The 8011-nt window shown below is 40.7% G+C and overlaps 1 pseudogene; it reads right to left on the minus strand.

Moving 5' to 3' along the window:
• Positions 1-214: 214 nt before the first annotated feature.
• On the minus strand, positions 215-1083 carry LOC143653302 (trafficking protein particle complex subunit 13-like; annotated as a pseudogene).
• Between the last annotated feature and the right edge of the window lie 6928 nt (positions 1084-8011).

Genomic DNA, 8011 nt, shown 5'->3' on the forward strand with positions numbered 1-8011 from the left:
TGAACCATCTTTGCATACCTGCGATGAATCCTACTTGGTCATATTTTATTATTTTTTTAAACAATATTTAATATTTTAAAGCACTCAGTTTTATAAGAAAGACGTTTACATAATATATAACTTATTTTTGCCTTTAAGCAACAGTTTACAAACTGACAAAAATACAAATAGCAGTTCTAAGAAACTAAATGGGAAACATAACTGGAAAGTTTTTTCAGCTTTCCACTTTAATGGCTGAAGATACCATGCAGACTTATGCATTGTCATCATATTCATATGTTCTCTTTAAGCATGTGTCAGTCAGTCTTAAGCCGGAAACACTTTGCAGTCCCTGTACTGAAGACAGTAGAGTAAGGGCAAGGCAGAGAGAGGAACTTGGATGTAGTTTTCCAAGCTGTCTTCCTGAAATGCCACAACAGTGGATAGAATTGGTATTGGACATTTGCAAAACAAGATCCACAGTCCTTTCAGTGCATTTATTTATTTATTTATTTATTGGGGGGTGCATGGTCCGGGAATCAACCTGGATCTCCTGCATGAAAGGCGAGCATTCTACCACTGAACCACCTGTGCACCTGCAGTTTGTTATTTTACAGGTAATATGAAAAGGTTCTTCTAAGTTTATGGTATCTGGGATTGCCTCCAAAGACAACCTAACATTTCCATAACCTGGAGCCATTCTTTGAAGTTGGCTGGTTTGTAACCTTCCCCTTCCACCTAGATTTGTTTTCCACACTATATCCAATTTTCCAATTACAGTTACTCCCTTAATGATGCCTGCCTTTTCTGCAAATTCCTTCTTGAGCTTTAGGCAATGTAAGCACTGGCGTGTATCCATTGGCTGCAAATAGGCTCTTGACCCACATGTAGATAACATCCTCCAGCTTGGTTGAGAGAATTTAGTTTCACTACATTGTACATTATAGGTGGCTCCAGTGTAACCTTCTTCAGAAACATGGGTGAGGTTGAAATGTTTTGAATCTGGGCTTTGAGAAACACTTCATCAGTCTCTACATTGTAAAACTTGGTTTTCACATCCAGTGGTTTGAGAATCTGAAATTTGAAAAATTTTCTAAAATACATTTTTTCCTCTACTCTCAGTTGTGTAACTCACTGCAAACACCAAGTTCCTCTGAAGACTGGTTACTGGAGAGCTTGGGCTTCTGGAGAGCTTCAGCGTCTCTATCACATTGCAAGGCACAGGGTGATATCTGCTGGTCCTTCTCTCCCAGATTTCATTGCTTCAGCTCCTGGTTTCTCCATCTGTGGCTTTTTTCTCTAATGATATATAATTCTTTTAATGTGCTACTGGGTTTGATTTGCAAGAATTTTGTTGAGAATTTTTGCATCTACATTCATTAGAGAGATTGGTCTGTAATTTTCTTTTTGTAATATCTTTGTAATATCTTTGTCTGGCTTTGATATGAGGGTGATGTTGGCTTGATAGAGTAAGTTAGGTAGCCTTCCCTACTCTTCAGTTTTTTTGAAGAGTTTGTGCAGGATTGGTACTAATTCTTTCTTGAATGTTTGGTAGAATTCACGTGAAGCCATTTGGTCTTGGACTTTTCTTTTTTTAGAGCTTCTTAATGACTGATTCAGTTTCTTTACATGTGATTGGTTTCTTGAGGTTATCTTTTTCTTCTTGAGTCAAGGTTGGCCATTCATGTCTTTCTGGGAAGTTGTCCATTTCATCTACATTGTCTAGTTTATTACCATAAAGTTGTTCATAGTATCCTCTCATTACCTCCTTTATTTCTACAAGGTCAGTGGTTGTGTGTCCTCTTCTATTTCTGATTTTATTTGCATCCTCTCTTCTTTTTGTCAACCTTGCCAAGCAAGGGTCCATCAAGTTTATTGATTTTCTCATAGAACCAACATCTGGTTTTGTTGATTTTCTTGATTATTTTCATGTTCTCAATTTCATTTATTTCTGCTCTAATCTTTGTTATTTCTTTCCTTTTGTTTGCTTTGGGGTTAGTTTGCTGTTTTTTCTCTATTTCTTCCAAGTGAACAGTTAATTCCTCCATTTTTGCTCTTCTTTTTTGATTTAGGCATTTATGGCAATAAATTTCCCTCTTAGCAGTGCCTTTGCTGCATCCCATAAATTTTGATATGTTGTGTTTTCATTTTCATTTGCCTCAAGATATTCACTGATTTCTCTTGTAATTTCTTCCTTGACCCACTGGTTGTTTGAAAGTATATTGTTGAGCCTCCACGTATGAGTGACTTTTCTGGCTCTCTGCCTGTTATTGAGTTCCGATCTCATTCCTTTATGATCTGAGAAAATGTTTTGTATGATTTCAGTCTTTTAAAATTTATTGAAACTTACTGTGACCCAGCATATGGTTTGTCCTTGAGAATGATTCATGAACACTTGAGGAAAAAGGTGTATCCTGCTGTTGTGGGGCTCTGTAAATGTTTGTTAAGACTAATTTGTTTATGGTAATATTCAAATTCTCTGTTTCTTTATTGATCCTCTTTCTAGATGATCTGTCCATTGATGAGAGTGGGGAATCGAAGTCTCCAACTATTATGTAGATGTGTCTAATTCTCTTTTCAGTGTTTGCCTCATGTATTTTGGAGCACTCTGGCTTGGTTCATAAATATTTATGATTTTTATGTCTTGTTCCTTTTATTTATATGTAGGGTCCTTCTTTGTCTCTTTTAATTGTTTTCCATTTGCGTTCTAATTTGTTGGATATTAGTATAGCTCATCTTGCTCTTTTCTGATTGTTGTTGCGTGAAATATCTTTTCCCAACCTTTCACTTTCAACCTATGTTTGTCCTTTGGTCTAAAATGTGTCTCCTGTAGACAGCATATTGATGATTCTTGTTTTTTAATCCATTCTGCCAGTCTGTATCTATTGATTGGGGAATTTAAGCCATTAAAATTTAGTGCTACTACTTTATGGGCAGTGCTTTCTTCTGCTGTTTTGCCTTTTGGATTTTATATATCAGGTCTAATTTTCCCTCTTTTTATCTTTACTGATAGTTTTCATTTCTCCATTCTTCTCCACACCTCTCTTTCATGTCTCTTCTTATCTGTGGTTAGTGCTGTCTTTATTATTTCTTGCAGAGCCAGCCTCTTGGTCAAAATTCTCTTAGTGATTATTTGTTTGAAAATGTTTTAATTTCCCCTTCATTTTTGAAGCACAATTTTGCTGCATATAGAATTCTTGGTTGTCAGTTTTTCTCTTTATCATAGCACTTTCTCTTTGCCTCCATGGTTTCTGCTGAGAAATCTACACATAGTCTTATTGGGTGTCCCTTGTATGTGATGGTTTGCTTTTCTCTTGATGCTTTCAAAATTCTCTCTTTCTCTTTGACATAGTAAGTGTCTTGGAGTGCGTCTGTTTGGATCTGTTCTGTTTGGGGTATCCTGCACTTCTTGGATCTGTAATTTTAAGTCTTTTATAAGAGTTGGGAAATTTTCAGTGATAATTTCTGCCATTAGTCTTTCTTCTCCTTTTCCCTTCTCTTCTCCTTCTCAGGCATCCACAACATGTGTATTCATGTGCTTCATGTTGTTATTCAATTCCCTGTGTCTCTGCTCCTATTTTTCCATTCTTTTCCCTGTATTTTGTTTTGTTTGTCGGATTTCGGATGTCCTGTCCTTCAGTTCACCAATCCTGTCTGCTGACTTCTGAAATCTAACATTGTAGGTTTCCATTTTTTTTTCGTCTCTTCTACTGTGCCTTTCATTCCCATAAGTTCTGTGATTTGTTTTTTTCAGAATTTTGATTTCTTCTTTTTGTTTGCCCATTGCCTTCTTTATCTCCTCCCTCAATTCACTGATTTGATTTTTGATGATATTTCCCATGTCTGTTTGAACATCCTGAATTAATAGTTTCAACTCCTCTATCTCATTTGAGCTATTGGTTTGTTCTTTTGACTGGGCCATATCTTCAGTTTTCTTAGTATGATTTGTTATTTTTTGTTGGTGTCTAGGCATTTAATTTCCTTAATTAGTTTATTCTGGAGGTTGTCTTCACTCTTTTACCTAAGATTTTCTTGCTGGATGGCTTTGTTCTCTATTCTTTGACATTCAGTTCAGCTTATTCTAGACCTTTAGCATAGGTTTTGTTTAACGGATGAGAATTTTTCAGTTCTCATTTTCTTGTTTCTTGCCCTGCCTGTATGATGCTGTTTTTTGTTTGTTTGTTTTTTCAGGATGGTCTATATAGGTATTATAGGCCCCAGTCAGATTTTCCCAGACCGAACTGGCCTCCTCTCAGGAGGAAAGGGTCACCTGCATCATTTTCCCTGTGGGAGAGACCCAGCTGTTAACAGACTTTCCTGTGAAGTCTCTAGACCCTGTGTTTTTCCTGTCCTGCCCAGTATGTGGTACTTGTCTGCCTGCAAGTCCTACCAGCATAAGGTGATGTGGAACCTTTAACTTCAGCTGACTCTCCCTGCTGGGGTTGTGGTTGACACAGGGGAGAGGTTGTAGGCTGGCTTTAATTGCTTCAGTTTTCCAGACCCTGGGGTCTGAATTCCTTGAGGGAGGGAATCCATCTGAGCTGGGCCCCACCCCTCTCCTGGGGGAGGCATAGCCTCCAGGGAATTACTTCCATTTACCTGACCAGCCTCTTTGTCTCTCAGGCAAGCTTAATTCCACCCTGGGGCAATTGGAGCCTGAGAGTAGTTAAGGAGGAAACAAAGCGGGGGTGGGGGGAGTGGAGGGTGAGGGGTGGGTGGGAAAGAAAAATCCTTTTCAGAGCAGGCCCCCGTTCCTTGGGTTTGTTAATCAAGAGGTTAGTTGGTACGTTGCTCTATGTATCTCCAGGTTCTGTGTGCCCCCACTTTTTATTTAGGGTCCAGACATTTTAAGTATTTTGTGCTGTCTGATCCAGAAAATCTCTTTTTTTTTTTTCCTTTTGTCAGTCTTGCCCCCTCAGTGCCAGGGCAAAATCTAGTAACTTTGGCTTTTATTGGAAGTTTAGCTGAGCTGGGGACCTACTTTTAGCAGTCAGAATTTGTTAGTTAATTCCACAATGGAGCATTGTTGAGCTCAGCCCCTTGCTGTTAGTAAAGTCTCTTTCCTTTTCCATCTGGGAACCAGTCTTTGTGATAGGGGTGCAGGCCTCTGGCGCTTGGGAGACTCATGGTTCTGGTTATGCTTGCAGCCAGTCCAGCTTGTCCAGACTGGTTTATGCTGTGTGTCCAGTCACTGATGTGGCCCCAGCAGTTGTTCTGGACTGTTGTAACTGTTCTGGAGGATGAACTGAATCCCACACCTCGAGCCACCATCTTGGAACCCTTCCTCTTTTGCCCATTTTAAAACAAATTGTATTATTTTTCTTTTTTGTCAAGTTTTAAGAGTTCTTTGTATGTTTTGGATATGAGTCTTTTGTCAAATGTGTTCCACAAATATTTTTTTCCACTGTGTGGCTTTTCTTTTTTTTTTGTATGCTGTATGGTGGAGTCACATTTCATTATTTTTCCATGTGAGTGTCCTATTATTGCAGCACCCTTTGTTGAATTTTCGGTCTTTTTTGTTTGTTTGTTTGTTTTGCTTATTTGTTTGATTTTTGGGAAGTGCATGAATCCAGACTCCTGAATGGCAGGTGAGAATTGTACCACTGAGATACCCTTGCGACTCTGTGGCTTGTCTTTTCTTTCTTATAATATCTGTGTCTGTTGTAGGGTAAGGTAGACAGTCAGAACTCCAGACCTGTTCTGTCATTTAATGGTCTGTGTCCTTAGCCAGGTTACTTGGTATTCTATAAGCCTTGGTTTCCTTCTCTCTGAAATGGAGATTCTAATACTGCCAACCTCACAGTGTGGTGTGGAGGGGCAGGTCAGAGGACACCCCAAGCACCTAATACATAGCAGCCTCCCCAACGTTGACCTGAGCTGCAGCCTCTGTAGAGGACCCATCTTGGGGTCAGCTCCCTGAAGGGCTGGCCACCCTGTCCACTGTTATTTAATGGGCTGTTCAGTATGTGTTTGTAAACTCCCTACCTTACAACATATAGATGGAGGATAGCCCTTTTGTGGAAATGGCAGATCTCATCTAAAGGAAGGACAGAGCTTCTTCATTTGGGAGGAAGGGCAGAGCCTGCCACAGGCTGCTGAAAGATGCCTGGGGGAAAGGCGTGTTGCTGGGGGGTGGGCTCTCCTCAACTTCCAGGTACTGTCTGAAGAGCATGCTGTTGAGCTGGAGACTTGGGAGCCCCAGGAATGTGCTTCCCTGTACCTAAGAATTCCTGTTCTGGTGCTGTGCAGAGCCAAGTGCCTGAAAGGCACACCCTCGTGGTGTAGGTATCCGCTGGCATGGTGGGGAAGCAGGCCAGTGGAGGCCTCGTGGGGGCCACAAGGGCCCGTGGCTCCCGGTGCAACCACGTGGTGCCTGGCCTCAGGTGTGTTTCTTTCCACTGCTATCGTGTTGCTTTAGCTATATTAGCTACTTATGAGGTAGAGAAACCTTTAGCTCTCCCAAATAAATATGGATATGCTTTCGGTACATTTGTGTTAAGCTTCAGCAGCAGGATCATGGCTCTTATAGGCCGTGGGCTCTGGGGTTTGCACCACGGTGGAGCCTGTGCTGAGGGCCCAGTGCATGGTCAGGCCTTTGCTGTGATGGTCCCTTGCATCTTGTGTGGGCTCTGTTCTGGGAGGTCTGCTGATCCCCCCTCTATCAAGTTTGCTTTCTCTTTCGGGAGGGCTGGTCATTGCGAGAGCCTGTGGAGAGCCTGCTGGCTGTCCTCTGCCATGGCTTCCTGATGGAGAGACTCTCAAAGGGTTATTTACACACGTAGTGGTGTAGATGTTCTTTTTCTGGATGGTTCTAAATGCCCACCTTCACCTCCCTGACCTCCATGTCCAGAAGCAGAACCTGGGGTCTCAGGATTCTGCTCATGCTATGTGGGGGCCAGCCTTCGTTGTGGGGTCACAGGGGGAGGCTGACATGGGTGGGGCTCAGAAGGCTGGTGTGGAAAGGCGTTAAGGAATGAATTAGATTACCACTTGGTTGTCATGTAAAATTTTGTGCTCATCAGAAGATGAGGTGTGCTGGGCTTGTGTTAGAAAGAGCAGCTGAATCTGTTGGGGGGCACGAGCGGACCATTGGTACGTTGCACTTGGCCATTGGGAGCCTGCATCGCCTTACGTCTGGGAAAAGCTCGCCTAGTATTTTCTGTCATGAAGAAGGTATGTGGGTCTCACTAGTTGCTTATTTCAAAGAAATATTCACTAAAATGAAATTCAGGAAAATTGAATTATTTGGCAGTTATTTCAGGAGAGTAACTGTGCCAGGTTTTGATTTGCGGATGGAGTTAATGGAATTTAAACTGGGAGAGTCCAGAATCTTTTGGCTTTACAAGGGCTCTGTTTGTTTTTTCCTTTTGGGCTGAAATTTTGCCTTTTCTATACGAGATGTTTATTACTGCTACCAAAAAGTATCTGGAATATATATTGCTCTAAGCTATGGGATAAAGTTCACTCTTATGATGGTTTAATTTTTATTGCGTTGTCATGGTGTGCTCGCTCTTCTTTGGATGATACACATGGCAGTTCCTGCCCCATGAGACTGCATTCAAAATTGCATCTTCAGTCTGGGGCACAATCCAGCAACTCACATACATATTGTTCCCTTATTCATTTTTCCAGGCTTTTCCCCTTTTTGTTTGTCTTCTACATTAATATTTCTTTGTACTCTGGTGTGATTTCTATAGAAAAGTTGTGCTTTACCAAGTTGAAAATATATTACAATAATAGTAGTTAATAGTGTTAGTTCCAAGTTGTTTGAAGTTGATACAATTACTAAACGTTTGGCTGAAATTTTACTGTAGAAGGATTTAGAGATCCTGTTTTTGCCATTTTATATTTCTTCTCCAGTTTATTCAAATGTGGCTTTAGAAACATAATGCTATCTTGCTAGAAAATTTATTTCTCAGATTATTGTCTATGTAAGTCCTTTCTTGGTTATACATGATTCTGTAATAGACTTGGCAGAAGTACCTTTATGGAAGTATATGACTGAAAGAAAACATGGTGGGAAGTTACAAGT

Source organism: Tamandua tetradactyla, chromosome 13 (genome assembly GCF_023851605.1).
Source record: "Tamandua tetradactyla isolate mTamTet1 chromosome 13, mTamTet1.pri, whole genome shotgun sequence".
Classification (NCBI taxonomy): Eukaryota; Metazoa; Chordata; class Mammalia; order Pilosa; family Myrmecophagidae; genus Tamandua; species Tamandua tetradactyla.